Source organism: Canis lupus, chromosome 22, assembly GCF_003254725.2.
Source record: "Canis lupus dingo isolate Sandy chromosome 22, ASM325472v2, whole genome shotgun sequence".
Lineage (NCBI taxonomy): Eukaryota > Metazoa > Chordata > Mammalia > Carnivora > Canidae > Canis > Canis lupus.
This window is the reverse complement of record NC_064264.1, coordinates 41,835,528-41,857,552: the sequence shown is the minus strand read 5'-3', so window position 1 is coordinate 41,857,552 and position 22,025 is coordinate 41,835,528.

Below are 22,025 nucleotides of genomic sequence, written 5' to 3'. Positions count from 1 at the left end.
TGAGTGTCTTTGGAGTTGTGTTGTTTATATAATTTAAGAAAAGGAAGGAAACAATTTATTTATATTCCTACATCATTTTGCAAAGGATTTTAGGTACTATGTAATAAACATACATTAACTGAGATAGCAATTATCATAACTATATATGTACATATATATACACTGCATATATTTACACATAAATATAAAATATATAAAACAAATTTTGTAAAATACATTAAACAAAGCAAAGAATCAAGACAAAAAAGAGACAAAGGCCATTTTGGAGTTGTAAGAGGGGTTGAATATGTGATCATATCACATTAGTTTCAAAACATCTATCACAGCCCAAGCTTTACACCATTTTATGGTTTATTTTAGAATATACAGCTGTGTTTCTATGTGCACCTTACAAGAAACATTTTTTTAGGGGGGCTCTAAATTCTGAAATGAACTTCTCACATAGGACTTTATACAGAGAGGTGTGAACAATTGATTTCCTGTGGCTCCTTTTACATGCATTAGCTGATAAAACCTGATTGGATAATGTTAGAATTGAGGAGTTTAATTTTCCTAGTATTCCTCAAAATGAAAACATATACAACAAAAACGTAAGGGAAGTAGTTGAGGTCTAAACCCACTCAGTGGTTTTCTTGAAAACGTCACTCTACCTAAAAGATGAGTAATAATATAACACATATTTTGAAATCCCACTTTCTGTGCTTTTCCCCTGTTCCATGTGTTGGGCAGTTTAGAGTCTTGCAACAAATATATACTCTAGACAGACAGGCTAGAAATGCAATCACAGTCTGACCCTCTGATTGTGTGCACCACTGGCCTCTTTTTTGAGTCTTAGCTGCTTCTTAAAAAAGGATTTAGTAACTTCTATCTCATAGAGGTTTTTGTAATGATTAAATGAGACAGCTGGCACTAAAAGCCTATTAAGTGACTGATGTATTATAAAACACAGAAATCCAAATATTTACTAGATTGAGAGGGATGGATAAAGTTAGATAAAGATGTTAAAAGGATTATCTAATTTTAATATACTTTTGAAACTCAATGTTATATATGGATGTTGTAGATGGTTGTTATCTTAACAATATGCTCATTTCATTTGTAGAGCTTCAATGGCACACTTGACTTATTTCCATTCAATCGTGAGTGCCCTGTTTTTGTCACAGAGGTAAAATAGAAGTATTCTCTCCAAGATGATATAGGAGTCATTTTCATTATGGGACAAGCCCACTGCCTTATGGAAAGAAAGAATTGAGGGAAGGCAGGAAGGCAGGAAGGCAGGCTGGCAGCCAGCAAGGAAGGCAGAAAGAAAGGAAAGAAGGAATGGAGGAAGAGAAGGAAGGAAGGAGGGAAAAATGAGGGAGGGAAGCGGGAAGGAGAAAGGAAGAAATGTTCTCAGGCTTCTATCAGTATTCTTGTGTCTTCCTGGCCAGATTATTGAGTAGGCCAGACTAGGTTTGCCATCAATGTCCAACAAAATAAAACCAAAAACTTCTCTCCATAGCCTGGACTAAAATCCAGCAAAAAGTACTTTCCAGGCTTAATGTGAAAATGAAAAATATTTGATCATTGTCCTTGAATATATTTACTGCTTATTTGCATAGGTATGGTCTGTGGAAATCAATAAATATGTATATATATTCAGTTAGGTTTTTTTTTAAGTTTTTTTTTTTTTATTCACGAGAGACAGAGAGAGAGAGAGAGAGAGAGAGAGGCAGAGACACAGGCAGAGGGAGAAGCAGGCTCCACACAGGGAGCCGGATGTGGGACTTGATCCTGGGACTCCAGGACCACACCCTGGGCCGAAGGCAGGCACTAAACTGCTGAGCCACCCAGGGATCCCCCAGTATTAGTTTTAACATACATTTTGGTGTATGTTACCTTTTCTTGCATAACAAGTTACCTCAGATCTCATGGTTTCCCATGGGCTTGCTGTCAAGCTAGTGACCATGACCAGACCTAGTCTTCTCAGGGCTTGACAGGGGAAGGACCTGCTTCTCCCATGTCAAGTGAATCCTGGCAAGCCTCCATTCTTTGCTATATATGCCTGTCCCTCCACTCCTAGAGTGGTTCCACAAGACAACAACAAGCTTCTCCCAGGGCAAGTAGTTCAAGAGAGAATTGGAAAGGGGGTAAAGGAGGAGAGAGAGAGAGAGAAAAAGAAAATTCAAAATGCAAAGCTGCACTCTTTTTATACTAATTCAGAAGAGGCAACCTATCATTTCTCTCACATTTTATTCTTCAGAAATGAGTCATAAAAACCAGTCTATTCTCAAGTGGGGGAACCTAGGTTTTACCTCTTGAGGGGAGAAGTATCTAAACATGTGTGGTTATAACTTTAAAATTACCACAGTGTGTTTATCTAAAGAATTTATCCATCTATATATTCTAGATATTTATTTAAAGCAAATAAAAGCAATGTAGCTGCTGTAACTTAAAGCTAAAAAAATTAAAATACATTGTTTTTACATATAGTACTGCAAAAAATTAAACTGAATCCAGCAAGGTCCTGCTTATGTAATGTTTTCCTACTGGCTTATTTATTTGTACTATCCATCCAGATAATTAAGATTTGTCAATCTGAGTTCTAGAGATAATTCAGAGATTGTGTTTGTTATCTTCATATATACAGTGTATCCAAGAGTGTCTGACCCATGACTTCTCCCTTCTCACCTCAATTTCTGAGAACATTTTTCTTTAAGGGAGTAAATCTTTTCCCTTGGTTTGTGGTACCAAAATTTCCATTAATTATTTGTATAATGGGCAATTCAGAAAAATCCATTCCTGCCTTTAAGTAGCTATGATACGCTCATTTTAGAAATGCATACCATACAGGTCTGAGAGATAAGTGTCCCTTTTCTTCCCATCTTGGAGAAAATATTCAGGACTAATAGGGATACAGACAGAGTAGCCAAATGCACTCTGAGGACCTTATGCCTTTTGTTCATAACCTTATTTTTTTCATTCTTCGAGAAGCAGCCTGATGTTTATATTTTTGTGCTACATACTGATGTTTGCAAAAAATAAAAAGCTTTAATATTCTTGGATCAGTTCTATTTGCAACTTCTTAGGTTTTCTTTCTGTGAGGAGCTGTACTCTGCTTGACACAAAAGCCTGGCTAATGCTCTTTTTAATGGTTGAGTAAGGCTGAAAGTATTCACATCAATTTCCTATTGCCACAAAATGATCTGGGTCATGACAATCTACAAGCCAAGTTACTAGACCATTACTAAACTACCATCGCATAAGGATAAGTTAGCAAGTTTGACCTTTTAAGCTAAACTGCAAAATGTTCTTTTGATTAAAGTCTACAACAGTCCCCAGAGATCTCCAGTGTTGAATGTTAGGGATTTAACACAACACTGAGATCTTGGCAGATAAATGTACCTTTACTCATAAGCTTTTCAACTCACACACGGAATTTTTAAATTCCCTTGCTCTATAGAATTACCATTCTGAGCTTAGTTTTATTTTGAAGGCAGTTGCACTCATTTCCAAGATGAGGACTCATGACCAGGAAGCCAATTTAACCCAAGCAAGTAAAAGCTTTATTCTTTCTGAGAAAATTAGCTATTTAAGGATAAATACTCCAATTTGTCCTTTCAACCTAGGTTTATGGGTAATTCCTGGCCACTTTTGAATACTGTTCTGATTTCTCCCTTGACTATTATTCCTCCTGACTTTTCAGTTTTTTTTTTTCATTCTTAATTCCTCATTCACCTCCAGAGAATAATAGCTAAGTAAACCTTTTATCATACTAATTTTTGCACATTGCTGTGCCCAATATTTATTTCTAATCTGGTTTGTATATTCTTGCACATATTTTCTATGATGCTAGCTTGAGCATAAATCTAAACCATACATTATCAATAGCAGCTTTATTATTGATGCACATGAATATTTTCTTTTTACTGGCATAGAAAATATGTTAGAGAGCTAGAAAGAACGTTTATGTAACCATTTAATTATTTTGTCTTCCACAAAAACAACATCAAAGTGTGAATAAATGCCATTTCTTCTTTTTAACTTGGGGAACTCAGACTTTTAAATTCCTCTGCAGGATTAAATAACCTTAGTTTTTTAGAGTTAATGAAAAAACTTTCAGGAGTTTTGGTTGACATGTAGGTAAAATTACATTAAGGTTCATTCTCTTGGGTTGTGTTCTTTTGCCAGGTTATGTTTTTTTTAAATCTATTTATATAAAAGAAAATGGTCTTGATATGACTATTTTATTAATACACTAAACAGTAATCAGGAAATATTAATTGAATTTGCATTTTATTTTTACTAATATTTTTGTGCTCTTTCAAATCTAGTAGTTTTTTTTGTGATTTATGTTTCTGCCCAAATTGCCTTTATTATTATTATTTTTTATAATTAAGTTTATTTTACCTCAGGATTCTTCCTACTTTACTGAAGTTTGCAGATTTTTCAAACTGTGCTACCGGAAGGTCAGGAGATCCTCAGAATTTTTTCAGGAGCTACTTCCATGAATGAGAGAAGGAAGTGGGCTGATAAATATACAAATTTTAGGATCATATCCTAACAGCAATCTTTACTCTTTCTTTTTAACTTGTGTTGTTTTTGGAGTATTGGTACAGTTTTCATTTGCTATAAGGGGTAATACCTAAATATATTTGGTGACCATTGCTCTGAGGCATCCTTTGGTTTTCAGTATTATTTTTCTACTCCATATTGTGCTTCCTCTGTATATTAACTGTTTGGTTTTTCTATTGCCCACTGCTAACTGCAGATCTTTGCTAACACTAATGATGTTTATCTTGGCCTTCCATCTTCTTGTATTTCATAAAATATTCTAATTTTGCAATTTATTTATTTATTTTAAAGGTTTTTTTTTGTTGTTGTTGTTGTTTATTCATGAAGACAGAGGGAGAAGCAGACATAGGCAGAGGGAGAAGTAGTAGGCTCCTTGTGGAGAGCCTGATGCGGGACTCGATTCCAGGATCCTGGGATTAGGACCTGAGCTAAAGGCAGATGCTCAACCACTGAGCCACCCAGGTGCCCCTCTAACTTTACAATTTAAAAACACATGCATCTTAAAGAAAAAGACAAAACAAAACATATGCTTATCTCTTTCTTTCTCCCTTTCTCTCTCTCTCTCTCTCTCTCTATCTCTCTCTTTCACTCTTTCTCCCTTTTCCCCTCTCTCATCTTCTATCTCTGTTTCAGAGAGAATTATGTCAAACAGGCATGAGCTTTGTCACACAATTAGGCTTGATCATATACATTAACTGAGACCACATTTATCATTTATAATGTAAGAATTTATCTTTGATTTAGTTAATTTATCCTGAATAGCTTGGCGATGTATTTCCTAACAAAAACGAGTGAGAATAGTCTTGTTAATTCTAAGTTGTGAAGAAGAGGAAATAAATCTAGGCACCTTTGCAAGATGTGGCCTTGGAAGGTGACATAAACAGATCGCTGCATATGGAAATGGTTCTATACTTTGGCTGCTGCCCTGAAAACATCACAGAAAAACCTTGCTGTTAATTGTATTTTAAAGTTTATTGAATAAGTGGTTTCTATAGTTATTAAATAATATTTGATAACTCTTACAACACATAGTTGTATTAACCGATTGGTGAATGTATTGCATAGCTATTTATTGTGTGGATAAATGTTTCTTCTTGAATACTTCTTTGGTCTCCCCATATCTAAAATTTTCTGGGAAATAAATTGCCCCTTCAGAGTACAACTGAATTTTACATAGTTTCTTCTCAGGTATCTGTTTTGCCTCTGGTTTAAACTCTTTCTAAAATTTCACAATACAGTACCAGTAAGGATTTTTTTAAAGACACAAAATAAATGTAGATATAACACTTATGAAATTCAGTCAGTGGTTGTGCTCATTGTGTCATTTTCCTGTGTGGAGTATTATCTTAGGTTAGAAGAGTAGTAGTAAGAAAAATAAGATAGTCTTGTATTCAGAGAGCTTACTATCACTTTTACAAAGAGTATGCACATAGGAAGTTACAACTAAAAATACAACATGCTGTATCTTAGATATCATAAGAACAGTACAGACTATTACTTTTTCAGAGTTTTGAGGAGACTTGAGATCTCCATCACAGAAAAGTTTCTAAAAACTCATGTGTATTTGTTTGAGATTTAATATTGACTGAAGAAAGAGTAGTGAGACTGTGTTGGTGGCCAGCGCAACATCTATTTCCCTCTCTCCTGTCTCTATTTTAGCAGGTTCCCAAGCCTGTTCCAGTGCCCACCCTCATCCATACTAAAGCCTAAGGCACAGGTCATAGTTATCTTAAATCAGGGGATCCTATTTCCTTTGCTATACATAAAATTAATCATGACTATGTGATTAAAGCTGTAACCAGTAAGATGCCAGGGGACTGCAGAGGATCTGCTAGTGGCTTCCCCCACCCTTAATAAATAAAATAATACAAAGATAGGCAATATCTTTTGCTGTGCTTATCTCCTAGAATGGTTGTAGGTATCTTATTAAAATAATACTCAGTGAAAGGACAGAAAGGTCTTATATTAAAAGTAAAACTTATAAAGTGTAAAAGCTCTTATAGTAAAGGGAAAAGAAGAAAAACCTTGGGAGATTGCAAATATTTTGAGCAATTGAATATTCCAACCCTAAGGGCTCCTTATATTTGGACTATTGACTAAAAAAGTCAACTATTATCCTCATTGGTATCATGCTGAGGCAGATTTTTCCACTACTTGCATCTATCAACATAAAATATATCTTATAGTATGGAGAACAGAGAGTATGAAACATGTTAGAGATATAGAGCCAGTTATTCTCACTTATTCACAAGCAGTAAGTTTTAAATGGGCTTACAGAAGGTACTTGGCCTTCAAGATAGGTTAGTATCAGTCATAAAAATCATCTAATAGGTAAACACCTTAAGATCAGCAAGAACCAGTAAAAATGGATAGAGCTTACAAATTTTGAAAAACCATTATTTGCAACGTACTGTGCTAAAGATGTTTGACAAATTGTTGGCTTGTCATATTGTTAGAGGTAAAATAGAGGACAGTACGGACGTTGGGAGAAAGAAAACCTAAGATTAGGCAAGTGACATTACCAAAGGCCTTACAGGCAGTCCTCAAAGAGGTCCATGGCCAAAGCATATTAAATACTGAATTAAAGGAATTGACAATGGGGAAAAGCCATGATAGATGGGTTATGTTGGGAATTTAATTATGGCTTGTACTTTTTCTTGGTCCTTTTTGATGTGCACTTATGTGTTGGTAGAAAATCAGATTTTCAAATGTCAGAAAGGTTCATGACCCAATTCCATTATGTATCAGACAATCACTATATGTAGGGATGGATCTTTCCTTTTAGAATTACTTTTCATTTTCTGTCATTCTGACCAAATATCCAGAAAATATAAATACACAGTCACATACATTAAACTATCAAAAATATACTGCCACAAGGTTTCCTTACACATCCAGCAAATATTCTCTTGACCTCCTAAGTATAGGCAGGGAGATGGAAGAGGCATATAACATCTATCTTCTTGCAAATCGGGAGAATTTTTCTCTTTTGAGGGAGGATGCATACATCTGCCATCAAAGCTGAGGCTGAGGCTTGATGAAACTTTACCTATCACATGATCAGTGAAAATATTTCTACATTTGAGAAATTGATTGACTATCACATTTAATTTCAAATTGTGGGGTTTCTGTTTTCTATAAAAGAGAATGGGTTGAGAACTTATTCAGATGCTGCTTTAAGTTAGAAGATCTGGGATCCCTGGGTGGCACAGCGGTTTGGCGCCTGCCTTTGGCCCAGAGCGCGATCCTGGAGACCCGGGATCGGATCCCACGTCGGGCTCCCGGTGCATGGAGCCTGCTTCTCCAATCTGCCTTTGTCTCTGCCTCTCTCTCTCTCTCTGTCTCTGTGACTATCATAAATAAATTTTAAAAAAAAATAGAAGATCTGGATTTTTTTTCCTTAGATCAAGGTGAGGCAAACCTAACTTTATGTAGCAGCAAAAAAGCTGATTGAGAAGGAGAAGCTGAAAATGTTGGAAAGAAGATCATTGAAGGAGTGAGATCAAGAGAGGAAAGATGAGGTCTAAAAAGTAACAAGGACATGACTGGAATACCGTGGGAGCTGATGAGTTTAAAGAGGTAGATTAAAGGTAGAGAAGATGGTAAATTGGAAGTTCTTGCTTGATGTTCTTACTCTCAGTAAAGTAGAAATTGAGTTACTCTATCTTGATCAAAAAAGATGGAGCGTTGTGCTTGGAAAAAAAGTAAAAGATTTGTTCTGTGTGAAGTAAACTATGAAATCAACAGAACAAAACCACAAAGGTTACAAAAGATGAATGAAGGGACAGATGGAGTTAGTCAGGAACAGCCTGGCATGGGTCAGGTAAAAAAACAAAACAAAACAAAACAAAAAGCTCATTAATCTTTTCCAGTAAATTAAAATATAGTATGAAGATGTTGGATGATCAGATGCTATGTACTGACAGAATGGAAGGGAAAAGAATGTCATTTATGTTGGAGAAAAGAAAACTTTTGCTACTGCCTGGAGATCGCATTGATTGTATTTTTATGCCCGTTTATTTTAATAATGGGGACACAGTAATTTGTATTTTTTTTTTTTGAGAATGTAATGTGGACACAAACAATAGCAAATTTGAGTAAATCTCACAATTAAGGGAATTATGTGAAAGCAGATAAGCTTCTATCCTTGGAATTTTTCATTACCTACTACTGCTAATTCCCTTTCATCTTATAATAGCCATCCATGCCCACTTGTAGAGCATTACTAGTTTCCTTTATTTAGTTGTAGAACATTACTAGTTTCCTTTATTTAGCTCCCCACGAATCACAACCTTAACAACATTGGTCACTTTTTATTTTATTGTGTCTTCATAACATAACATTTTCAGCACTTCAGTTTTCTATATTTCTAGGTGGAAATAGCAACCACTATACACCTAATTATCACATGAGCAGTGTTGGGTGATAAAGTAAATGGTACTTCTAGGGATTTTAAGATTTTAATAAAACTGGAGATTTCAGAGGGGACTTTATCCATAAAATGCTCTAGAGAACTACCAAAAACAAAATCTATGGTTACAATTCTTATAAAAGGAAATGAGTGATTTTTATGATTTCTAATCTATCTGGGAGAAGAAAACAGTATGCCGAATGTCTAATTTGATAACAATAATTCCTTACATTTATATAGTGTTGTATATTACTTAAATATTTTTACTTGAAGTCTTACTTGAAACATACTAACCTCTTAGAAGGTAGGAAAAACAGCTAAAAATTCCAGCTTTGTCATTGCTTTATCCTGGCACATTTTGACTAAAGAGAACCAAAACCAAAAATATGTATTTCATTGTCCAGTTAGTAACAATGCCTCTACTTCAATTCAGTTCCTTTTCTTCTGTGATGATTTCCACAGGATGAATCACAATGTGTTCGGGATATATTACTCTGTCATAACACACCCGATATTCCAGTTTTATTTTTTTTCTACGGGTTATGCGACTTGAATAGTGATTTGCAAGCTCTAAAAACTGATGAAAAACAAACTGCATTCAATTTTTACCTTACATAATCCTAACGTGCCTCTCTTTCATCTCTTTAAAGAGAGCTACGCTGGAATAAAGCAAGAATCATTAATCACAGTAGCACAGTTAAGGCATAGACCTTTTCTCAGAGAATTTATTTGGGTCATCCCAACTGATCTCTTCTTATCATTCGAAATAGTGATTTCACTTGTGATAACTAATGGAATATTTCTCCTGCACTGTATTCTAAGCAGTGCCCCAGTTCTGCACTATTCTTAGCAATTCAGTTTCTGAAAGGCACACTGACAGCTTGAATGCAAACATCCTTGCCTGATAAACTAGACCTACAACATTATTTGTCTTCTTCTGTCCCCAAAACATTTAGATCAGAAACACTTTGCCATTATGAGTTTATTTTCTCTTAAGCTAAATAAATACAGCTAGAAATTTCTTTCTAAAAGGTATGATGGTATTAAAATGCAAAAACAAAAGACAAAGCAAAACAAACACCCTATGGCAGGATATTCTTAACTGTGTAATTAATTCTATCTACTGACACACTGAAATTATATCACCTATACCGATCCTTGAGTGAACATCAGTGAAGGACAATAAGCAAGAGATAAGCTTTAAAATAAGACAGACCTGGGTCTTAATCCTGTATCAGCCACTATCTCTGGAGCTATGTGTCTGAACTCAGTAAATGTGCTTTCTCAAATAAGAAAGCAAACAACTAAAATACTAATACTCTTCTAGGGTTGTTGTAAGGGTTAAATGTATTGAATATGTTTAGAAATGCTTTTATATTTGTGGAATGAAAATAAGAGTATAGCTTTTAAAATGTTACTTCAAAGATATGCATATAACCAGTTCATCCTTATGATAATTTTCTGTGCTGTGCAACAAATCACTGAACTTAGTAGCTTGAAACTACTATATTTATTTCTTATCTCCTACATTCTGTAGGTCAGAAGTCTGGGCTAAGTTGAGTTCTCTGCTCAAAAGCTCACAAAGGTGAAATCAAGGTGTTGGCTAGATCAGCATCATCTGGAGGGTTGTCTAGGGAAGGGCTTGCTTCTAAGTCCTCTCAGGTGTTTGGTGGAATTGATCTCCTTTAGCTATAGAATTCTGGCTTCTTTAAAGATAGAAATGGAGCAAGCATGCTTCTCTTACTTTGATTCTCTAACTAGAGGTAAAAACTGGGCCCTCTTTTGAAAGGATCACCTGGTTAGGTCAGGCCAATCTCTCTTAATTAACCAAATTCAACTCACTAGGAACTTTAATGACACCTGCAAATTCCTTCTTTTTTGTCATTACACATTGGTGAGAAGCACTTTATAGGTTCTGCCTTTATTCAAAGAGAAGGAGTTACACAAAGGTGTAATTTATTGGGGGTCACCTTAGTGTGTGTATATACCACAATGCTTTGAGTAAAAAATGTGTATATTGTAGGGAGAAGAAATAACGACCAGACCAGCAAGTCAGAATGGAAGGAATGAGAATACATGGCAATTTTTTGAAAACTTTGCCCTCTGTTAAGCCTTTAAGCTTCCCTTTATATTCTTGCATGTCACTGAGAATGGGAGAGCACTTGGACATGGAGCCTGAGATCCAGAGGCAACATTGTAAAGACTTAAAACACCCTTTCAAATTATTTTTCTATATATGAGTTTTAAGAGTTTTGTGGAAGGCCCTGTGCTATTTCTGGCAAGTGATTTTATTTTATTTTTTTAAAGAGATTTTATTTATTTATTCATGAGAGACAGAGAGAGAGGCAGAGACACAGGCAGAGGGAGAAGCAGGCTCCATGCAGGGGGCCTGACGTGGGACTCGATCCTGGGTATCCAGGATCAGGCCCTGGGCTGAAGGCGGCACTAGACCGCTGAGCCACTGGGCTGCCCTGGCAAGTGATTTTAAATCATTTTGAAGTCATATACTACATAGAGTACCCTGAGTCAAACATTTGGGGGGAAAAAAAACTTTAACGAAATTTACATCTTAATTCAAGTTTTAAGGCATGTAAAAAATGTATTTTCTCTTTGTATTTGATGAAAGTTTACAAAGCCTCTTGAAGATTAGGTTAGAGGCAAAATTGTGGTCCTGGTTAGGTTTTTCCTACTACATAATAACAATTTGACTGTACTTTATACTTTATTTTTTTAAGACTTTGTTTATTTATTCATGACAGACACAGAGAGAGAGGCAGAGACATAGGCAGAGGGAGAAGCAGGCTCCCTGCGGGGAGCCCAATGCGGGACTCCATCGCAGGACCCCAGGATCATGACCTGAACCAAAGGCAGATTCTGAACCACTGAGCCACCCAGGCATCCCAGTACTTCATACTTTCAATATACATTGACTTCTGATCATTATATAATATTTTAGAAATAATAAAAAAAAGTATAAGAAGAATCAAAACCCAAATGCATTCTAGTTACCCAATGACAAAAACCACATTGGTATATTTATTTCAAATTATTTTGGTGTATATATATATTTTAAAGATTTTATTTATTTGAGAGAGAGTGATTGAGAGAGAGCATAAGCAGGAGGAGGGATAGAGGGAGAGGAAGGAGCGGGCTCCCCGTTGAGCAGGGAGCCCAGGACCTTGAGATCATGACCTGAGCCCAAGGCAGATGCTTAAGCGACAGAGCCCCCCAGGTGCCCCTTGAAGTATATTTTTGTGGTGAACTTGTTTTATATAAGTATAGTATTAAATATATGATTATATTTTGTAAGGACATTTTATTTGCCTTGATCATATAAACATTTTTATGACATCAAAAAGCATTTATTAAATGTTTATTATACTTGAGTAGACTAGTAGGAGACAGAAAAATTAATCATCAGAAATTAGATTTTTAGAAGGACTAAGATATATTTACAAACATAAGATTTATTATAGATTAATTACCTACTCTTATGTTAGAAATGTTGGATATTTATAATCATTTCCTACTGTGAATACTTAATAACAAATGCTTTTATCTACATCAGATTTTATCTACACTATTTTTTTGGATTTAGGATTATTACATGGGAGGTAAAATTACTTGGCCTAAGGTATATTGGAATATCCTTTTTTAAAATTTTATTTATTTGAGAGAGAAAGAGAGAGTATAAGCAGGGGACGGGGGGGGGGGAGCATAGGGAGAGGGACAAGCAGAGGGACAAGCAATCAATACTAAATGCAGAGCCCAATGCAGGGCTTGATCTTACAACCTTGAGATCATGACCTGAGCCAAAATCAAGGGTCTGATGATTAAATGACTGAGCCACCCAGGTGCCCCTAGAATATCTTTATGGCTCTTTTATGTTTCTCAAATATTCCCAGGGGCACCTGGGTCACTCAGTCAGTTAAGCAGCTGCCTTCTGCTAGGTCATGATCCCAGAGTCCTGGCATTAAACCCTGCATGAAGGGCTCCACTCAGCTGGGAGTTTGTATTTCCCTCTTCTTCTGCCTCTCTCCCCAGCTCATGCTATCCCTGTCTTGCACAATGTAGCTCTTCTTCCATTTCTGAACCTCCACATTGCTGAGTTTCCAGTCAGCCCTACTTAGAGTTTGTTCTTTGACAGAGTTGTGAGTGTTATGATTATAGCATAAAGAGTTAATCTCTTACAGAAAGTTTATCTACATTTCTGCGATCTTTTTAGTGTCTTCATAAGTATGTGCGGATTACTCAAAGGATGGTAAAAATAAGCAACATTAAATTAAAATCATTTTCTTATGTCTAAAAATGAATAATAAGTACAATATTTTGATTACCCAATACATAAAATCAAAGAATATACTTCATACACTTAGGGCTACAATTTTTCCTTTCCATGCTTTTCTTCCTTCTTCTAGGACTCTCTAATTCTGAATAATCTCCCTAGATTGTTAAAGCATAAATTTTTTCTGAATGTATGACTCACACTGACACTGATTTCTAAACATTTTCTTTATTGCTTGGCATTTCTCCACTGTGATATATTTGTTTGAGTTAAAGTATTGATACTTTAAATAATCTTTTTTAAATGGAGACATATTTATTCCTTCAACTACTGATTAAAAACCTGTCATATGACAGCAGCATTTTGATATATGATTTTCTTAGATCCAGTTCTCAAGGAGATCACAAGATAATGTAAAAAAGTGTAACTGTGAGATGTATAGATAAGAGATTATGTATGATAATGTAGATCTGGAAAAAGTACAATGGGAACACAGAAGAGGAAGAACACAGTTTGATGCCTTAAAGAAAAAAAAAAACAGTTGAATTCTGCTGAATCTTCATAAATAATAGCATTTCAAGATCCTATCAAGAGACCTAAGATATTCAGTAATGAAACATTTTTCTATGGAAAAACTTTTCTAGGAAAGAGACTAGGAGACCGTAAATTATGGGGGTGTCAATGAAAAGTAAGGAAACTAACAGATTTAGAGGTATTTAAAAAGTAGAATCAAAATAAAATAGTTAACAAATAATTCTGATTTATACTTATATAGGAGGAGATGCCAAAGGAAAAAACGAGTAAATATGGAAAATGACATTAGCATTAGTATTTGCTAATGATTTAACTGGAGCTCTCTATGGGCAAACAAGAAAAGATTTCAGATGGCTGGTTGGAAAATAAAACTATGGCTATTTAAACTTTCAGAGTAGATAAGACCCTCCTGAGTGAGGGAAGAATAGTTTAGAATATTCTAAATGGTATCAATACTAATATAGTACCAATATAGTATCTACTAGCCATGTAGTTATATAATAAGACTTAAATACAGATCCTCAGTTACACTAGCTATATTTCAATTACTTAGTAACTACATGAGGCTGGTGGCTACAATATTCATTCCAGAAAGTTCTATAGATGGCACTTCCTGAAAACTACAGACTGTTAATGTTAAGAGCAGCCTGGAATGGTTGGAGAGATGACAGGATAAAATCCTCAGACTTTGGCATTATAAAAGAAAAGGAAAAGCAAAGCAAAGAAAAGAAAAAGAAAAGAAAAGAGAAAAGAAAGAAAAGAAAATATCTGCATGGTTTTTTTTAAGACTTTATTTATTCATGAGAGACACAAAGAGAGAGGCAGAGAGACATAGGCAGAGAGAGAAGCAGGCTCCATGTAGGACTCAATCCCAGGACTCTGGGATGACGCCCTGAGCCAAAGGCAGATGCTCAACCATTGAGCCACCCAGGTGTCCCAAAATACATGTTTTAAATGATAATCATCTATATACCTCAAAAATATAAAATAATACTTGCTCAGACCATTTAGGGTACCCCAAGTGCTTTTTCGGGCACAGTTAAAGAGGTTTGAGGTTTATGAACTGTTTGGATTTGCTAGCATATTTTGGAATATCATTATGTTAAGATAATGATAAGAGTACTTTGAAGAAAAAATTCTCTAAGGTGGCAGATGCAATCAATAAAATAAGATTGAGACTGTAATTTGACAATGTTTATTTCTACCTCATATATATGAATTATGCAGGCTATAGTTTTTCAATAGAGGGGGAACATAGACTCAAAACAAATCATGACTTTATGTAGTAGCTCCATCCCACAAGTTCAGAAACAACAAAAAAATACTCAATGGATATTATAAACAATTTGTTGAATATCATGCTTAGATACCTTTCACAGGTTTGACTCATCACAAATTTGACATATTTAGACATATTTCATCCCAGTGTTATTTCCTAATAAAGTTGTATTTGGACAGCTTAAACAGAGATGATACCTAAGAAGTCTTTTACATCCTGGCCAATGAAATGACATCCTTTCATTTTCTTAAGTTAGAACCTGCTGAGCTTCAATTCTTTTGTTTAAGGGAAGATATTTTAGTGAATCCCTACTACCTAAGAAGCACTACTTTCAGTACTTTGTACTTAGCCTTTGATCCTCAAAAAGAGATCAGACTAAATGCCCCAAGCCTTATAGATGCTAAAGGGTAGAATCTAACACTTTGCTATGTTTCTTTCCAAATGCACCCTTTTGTACGTTGGCATATTCTTCTTGAGCTTATAGAGTCTCCACTATGGCACAAGTTTTGTAAGAAACTTTTGATGTATTGGTTCACCTTTCTGAGTCATTCCAAACAAGGAAATGTTTATGGGTCCTATCACTTTGGATTTTTTCCATTGATAGATAATACAACAAACCCTAAGACTGTGCTGTATTGCCTTCTAGGGAAATCAGTAATTTAAGATATTTTATTTTTTTATTTTTATTTTTTATTTTTTTTTTAATTTAAGATATTTTAATGAATTTTACTAAAGATGCTATTATTTTTATCCACCAAATAAGAAAAAAATGAAGCCTATATATTAATTTCTATTCCATTCAAATGATGACACTGGGTATTCCATTGAACTGTTGGTGAGCTTGAGCCCTTAGATTTAAATTTAAAGTCTAAGTTGTTCATGAAGCATTGGGCATAGTGTTGAAGGGACAGGGTTTGATAGCCCTCATTCCCCTGACTCTACCCTTAGCCCATACTGATGTAAGTATCTCAATTCCATGTGATTCTAAACATTCCCAGTCAGTTATAGGGAGGTGATAGCATATTGAAAACCTGGAATATGAATTTAGTAATAACACGGGACAGAGAAAAAAGTATTGAAAATTTTATAGTCTGCAAGTTACAAATATTTATGTAGTACTTTGGTGAAGGGGTAAACTACATAGTGCTTTAAATTAGAAGCCCTAATACACTATGTGAAGAGCAGGATCAGAAAACTATTCCTTTTCCTTCCTGCTGAATCATATAACTACCACAGGAGACCACAGAAAGCTAATTTGGGGCTGTTGGTATTAACTTGTCTCCCATCTCAAGACTACAAGAAAGATTCAAGGGGAAATTGGGTCATCAGAGAAGAGGGACAAGAGAATTTCAGATCAACACTGGATCTGCATATAGTGTCCTCTGCTCAAAATAGTTAAGGAAAAAAAAGAAAAAGGAATTATTATGGATCTTACAGTAAAATTGTTCACCAGTTTATTCCAAGTTAAGAGTACATCAAGGCTTTGGAAGAATAAACATAGAAACCTTATTTCAAGGCATCTGCTTTTTATTAATTAAAAATTAAAAATAAATAAAAATTAAAAAATAAAAATTAAAAAACATGAAACAAGAGGTAAATATACCATGAAAATGCTACTGACAAAAATGAAACTGGGAGACAAGATTGTATAAAAAATAGAAATCTGATAGGAATTTAAAAATACATTTTATATAAAGCGCAGAAATGACAATGAAGAAAATGTAATCAGTAATGCTGTTCTAGAATGCTGAAAAAGAAAAGGAGCTTTAAAATTAGATTAAGATGATTACTATCCAACAGAAAAACTTGAAAAATCTATAACCAAAGAAATGCTTATGAAGTACCTGAAACAGAAATGGAATATACTTTTAAACACATGCCAGGAATCATTAGCCAATAAGGTGAGACTGGGGACTTTTTTTTTTTTTTTTAATTAAAAAATAAAGGAAAAAATTCTTCAGGCCCTGCCTTCTAAAATAAGTAGAAGAAAATAATTGTCATATCACTCACTTGGTATTGAAGAAAATGTTAGTGATCTAGTAATTGTATTTTCTACCAAGTTGTTCATTTTCAAAGATAATTGGAAAAATAATCAGATATTTAAGACAATGAAATTATAACCAAATTCTAAAAAAATATTCAAAGGGATTTCATGTTATGTGATAAAGCACCAAATAAAATCAAGGATTCACATAGGGCTTTTATAAGCCTATCATGCTATGTAAAACATAAGAATAAAATTAAATCTTTTAAAAAATTTAAATATGGTGCTGTGCCTTAATCTTAAAATAGTACTCCAACTTTTTTTTTAACCACACTGCTCTTCTATTCAATGTAACATCCTCCCCTTTAACTCAGTGTTGACTCATACACCCCCAAAAAAAGCCCAGAGAAATTTCTTCAGATAAACCAGTGAAGAGAATGTGCATTATATGTTATTGTCAACATGATCACTCCATGAAGAGCAGGGAGCAAAAAGAAGTAGAATGAAAAACAAGGGCTCCAACCTGTAGACACTGCAAAATATTCAGATATTTGGGATTAAAATAAAATTTAAAAGGGAATTTCCCAGGAAGGAGAAGAACAAATGGAACCTAAGGCAGCTCAGGTGCTCAGGAAGCATGGAAAGGACTCTGCAAGGTGGCAGATAAGCCCAGGTGGTTTGGGTGGCCCCACCTACCTATGGCAGGAGGGATATATATCTATCTATCTATATATATATATATCGAACAATATATAATTTGTATTTTACTTGTCCCTGGCATTTCACAACAGTGAGCTTTAATACCACATTTTCACTCCACATGATGCTTTTCTCTATGAGTTTGGTGTACCTTTTGATTTTCTTAGGAAATTAAAAGTAAATTCTCTAAATTTATGGATATATAATTGTAATAACAACATTGGAATTGTGTAAGGCAAGAACTCACTATTGAAATACAAATCAATTGTTAATTTGACTTGGACTTGCTTAATGAAATTGAAATTTAACATAGAAGTTATTAGTAACTGGAGAGATGGTTGCAAAAATTACATTGTTAAAATTTGTCAAAGATTTAATGCAAATAAGTAGCTGATTTAAAGGTTTTATTCTCATTGGTAGAGTTGAGATCAGTACTTTTAGATTGCTTAATTAATCCATTAATCTATTTTATCCTCTATAGTACATGTTATATAGTTAACTCTTTTATTCATTTTACTAGGGTGTCTACCAGGTGACCTGATTGTTATGATTTATTCAATAACTGCAACAAAACACTGCTAATTGCATTATATCCATTATCTTTGGCTTTACTATTATATGCATAACTAGTTTATGATTATTTTTCTTGCATAATTAACTAAATGAGCTAAGAGTTCAGATTAATTTGAAGAGGCATCATGAATCTATGTAAAAAGTGTTGCAAAAGAACCCTCCTAATTATAAGACTTATAACCTTGGGCCAATCACTTAACCTCTTTGAGACTAATTTCCTTTCCACCCATAAAGTAGGTTTATGGAGAGAGCTCTGTTTGATTTATGGGTTTCATCAGTATTGTATTTTGAAATACTATGAAATTAATATACTAAACTTTATGAACTTAATATACTATTGTTATTATTGCACTGATAGATAATCTCTTACTATGCTTTCATGAATTTCAAAGTGATATTGTAGATCAAAGGGTAGTTCTGTGATTATTGAAAAATTAGGTGGTGCAACTCTCTTGTTATCAAGATATTGATATCAAGATTTTCATCTCTAGAACTCTTTCTAGAAGTTATTAACTAAAACAGATAATAAGCATTTAATTAACTGGAAAGTAAGACTCAATTTGCTTATAAATAGTAATTTTTTAATCTTTTTTCAATTTGAAAAGCAAGCCTGCTGTTTTATGATTAATAGCCAAGCATTTTTGTCACAGTTATGACCCGTGCAGGAGGAGTGATTAAGTCCATCACAACTAATAACTACTCCTGACATTCTCAAAAGGAACTAGAATGTGGTTCTCTGATGAACTGAAAGGCTAAGTAGATATTTAAGAGAGATTTTGATCCTGTCTTAAAATTTGAGTTTTATCTTGATGGATTCTTTTAAAATCACCCAGAACAACCTTGCTTGGTTTGTTCCATGCAAACACATTGGGGTTTAAATACTCATTGCATTATTACTACCATGTGGACAATATTGGCTCTTGCCAGGAAGACTCTCCTTTAGCATAAAACTCTTAACTCAGAGCGCCATGCATATATGGGACTGTTTAATCCTACAGGTTGGTAACTGCTAGGGATGAGGAATCTGACTGAGGGGTTACTCTTATTGTTTGGACAGTGAAGTGGCCTGAATTGAAGAGCTCTGAAACATTAGAGCAATAATATTGATAATATCTAAACAAGTGTGGGGTGGGGTGCCTGGGTGGCTTGGTTGCTTGGGTGTCTGCCTTTGGCTCAGGTCATGATCCCAGGGTCCTGGAATCTTTTTAAAAAAATATATCTAAAAAAGCATGACCTTTTAAAAAGTCCTTTAGACTATGAAATATGAAAGGACAAGGTGTGCTTTGAATACTTAGCCTAAGTACACACACACACACACACACACACACCCTACAAAACCTTTTTTTTTTTTCCATTTTAAATGCTTTATATAGTATATATACTGGACTCTTACAATGAACTGTATAAATGATGGGTAGGGAGGATTTTACTTTTGTTTTCTATGAATATATGAAGAGGGAAAAAAAAGGTCGAATGGAAATAAAGAAACTATTAGGACAGATCTATACTTTTTGCAATGGAACAAGGGGCGGGTAAAACTTCATTTCCGTTAGAGGTAATTCCAGTGACTGCATGTCTTTAATCCAGAAGACCACCTCAAATATCATTTGTATTTCATAGGACAATTCAATGACTAGACACTTTTTTTTTCTTTTAAACAGCCTTGCTTATTTGTGCTAAAGGAGTCATACCACTTTATCCCATACATCCTTTGTCCTTTGAAATCTTATAAGGGAAGATATATAAAATTAAATCCTGGACTTATAGAAAATTTCACAAAATAGAAAATCACTTCCTGATTATTTAGCCAAACATATTTTCTGCAACAAGACAAAATACTACTTGCTTAGGGCTCTACACATTTGTCTGTATTTAGTCTATATTAGAATTCGGCTTTATGAAAAATGCAGTGTTCTTCAAAGCACTTATTTTTATTTCATTGTGTACACATGCACAGTGAAAGATATCTTCATATGTTATATATACATATATGTCATCTGTAAATTCTTTCCAGTTTACAAAAAAATCTTTAACATAAATTTTTCTCATTTATGGTTTAGAACAGACATGTGATTCCTACATACTATCCCTCTCTCAAAGTTGAGGAAACTAAAATTCTAAGAATTGAGATCTACTTGCTCAATTCAAACCAATCAAAACAACTTCTGAATGCTAGCCTCAGAACTTAAACCTCAGCCTTTAAAAGAAAATCTTTCACTTCTTTCACAAAATACAGTACTTTCATTGCTTAAGTTTCTTAAGATCTTTTTAGGTCAATATTCCTCTAGAGGAATAAATTAAATCTTTTCTGATTTTCTGGTTGTGCTACCAGTAAGGTCTGCTTAGACAAATTAAATTTGGGTTTTTCAGCTCCTGTAGCAGTTAAATTCCAACTAATGTACAGTATAGTCCAAGACAGAAATTCAGATGAACTAAACCAAGAATGGCTTTCTCAGAAGGGTTAATAACATTAGAATCCTTCCATGTAGTCTCTTATAAGGCTTTTAGGTGAATAACCCAGTGGTAAAGAAAGATGAAAATAGCATATTTATTGTATTTCAAAGTTTTAAAAAAAGAAGAAATCTTCTCTCTAAAGGATAATTGGTCACTGGAGAGCTCAGTAGTCAACTAACCTGCTTATTAACCTCCAGGGTAACTCAATCTATAAACTAAAATATCTCATTTCTAACAACTTTAATGCTTGGGGTTGTGGATAAATGCCTGCCTATTGAGTATAACACTAGAAATTTATTTTATTTTCCCTAAAGGAAGCACTCTAAAGACTTTCTATCTAGTAACAGTATTTATTTCATGCTCCAGGCCCTGATCTTAGAGACAGCAATTGTTCAATTTTTGTTATTATCATTGTTTGTACTTTGTTTTGGTTCTGTAAATTTCAGATACAGAGGACAGAGTTAATTAAATTCCAAAGCCATGCACACTATTATCAGAATCCATGCTGGGCTCCTCTCTTATTTTATTTAATTACTACTGCATATTCCTATTTTTTACTCCCATTTGCGTGTATATATGTATATATATATATATATATATATATATATATATATACAAGAAAATATTATTCAAGAAAATATTATTCATTCAAGAAAATATTATTCTGCTTTTATTTCATTTTGGTTTTTGCTTATTTTTACCTGAGACTCTGAATTTTAAAATTCATTCATGCTTTCTGTGTATACCTAGTAGATTGCTTCTAACTGCTTTGTATTACTTTTTTATATGCTAACACCATTTTCACCTGTTCATCACCTATCAAGAAATCAAACAGTCCCTAAGCGACTATTACAGTCATTTGAAGGGTATGCAAGTGTGCTATAGATTTTTCCAGCAAGGATAGGACACAATAAGCCCAAATACACAGCATAAGCAAGTTCAGCAGGGTATCAATTACTTGTGGCCCATAAGTGTCACTGAAGTCGAGGAGCCAGATGATAAACAGTGGGTCACTGGGTCATGGAGGATCAAATTCTTGACCATAGTTAGGTGATCTTATAGTCTGCAGATGCACCAAAGGGATAGTAGCAAGGGGGCATATCCTTTGCATTACTAGAATCAGAGTGGTGCATAAGAAACTGCCTTCAGGCAGCCCGGGTGGCTCAGCGGTCCTTCAGCCCAGGGCCTGATCCTGGAGACTCAGGATCCAGTCCCATGTTGGGCTTCCTGCATGGAGCCTGCTTCTTCCTCT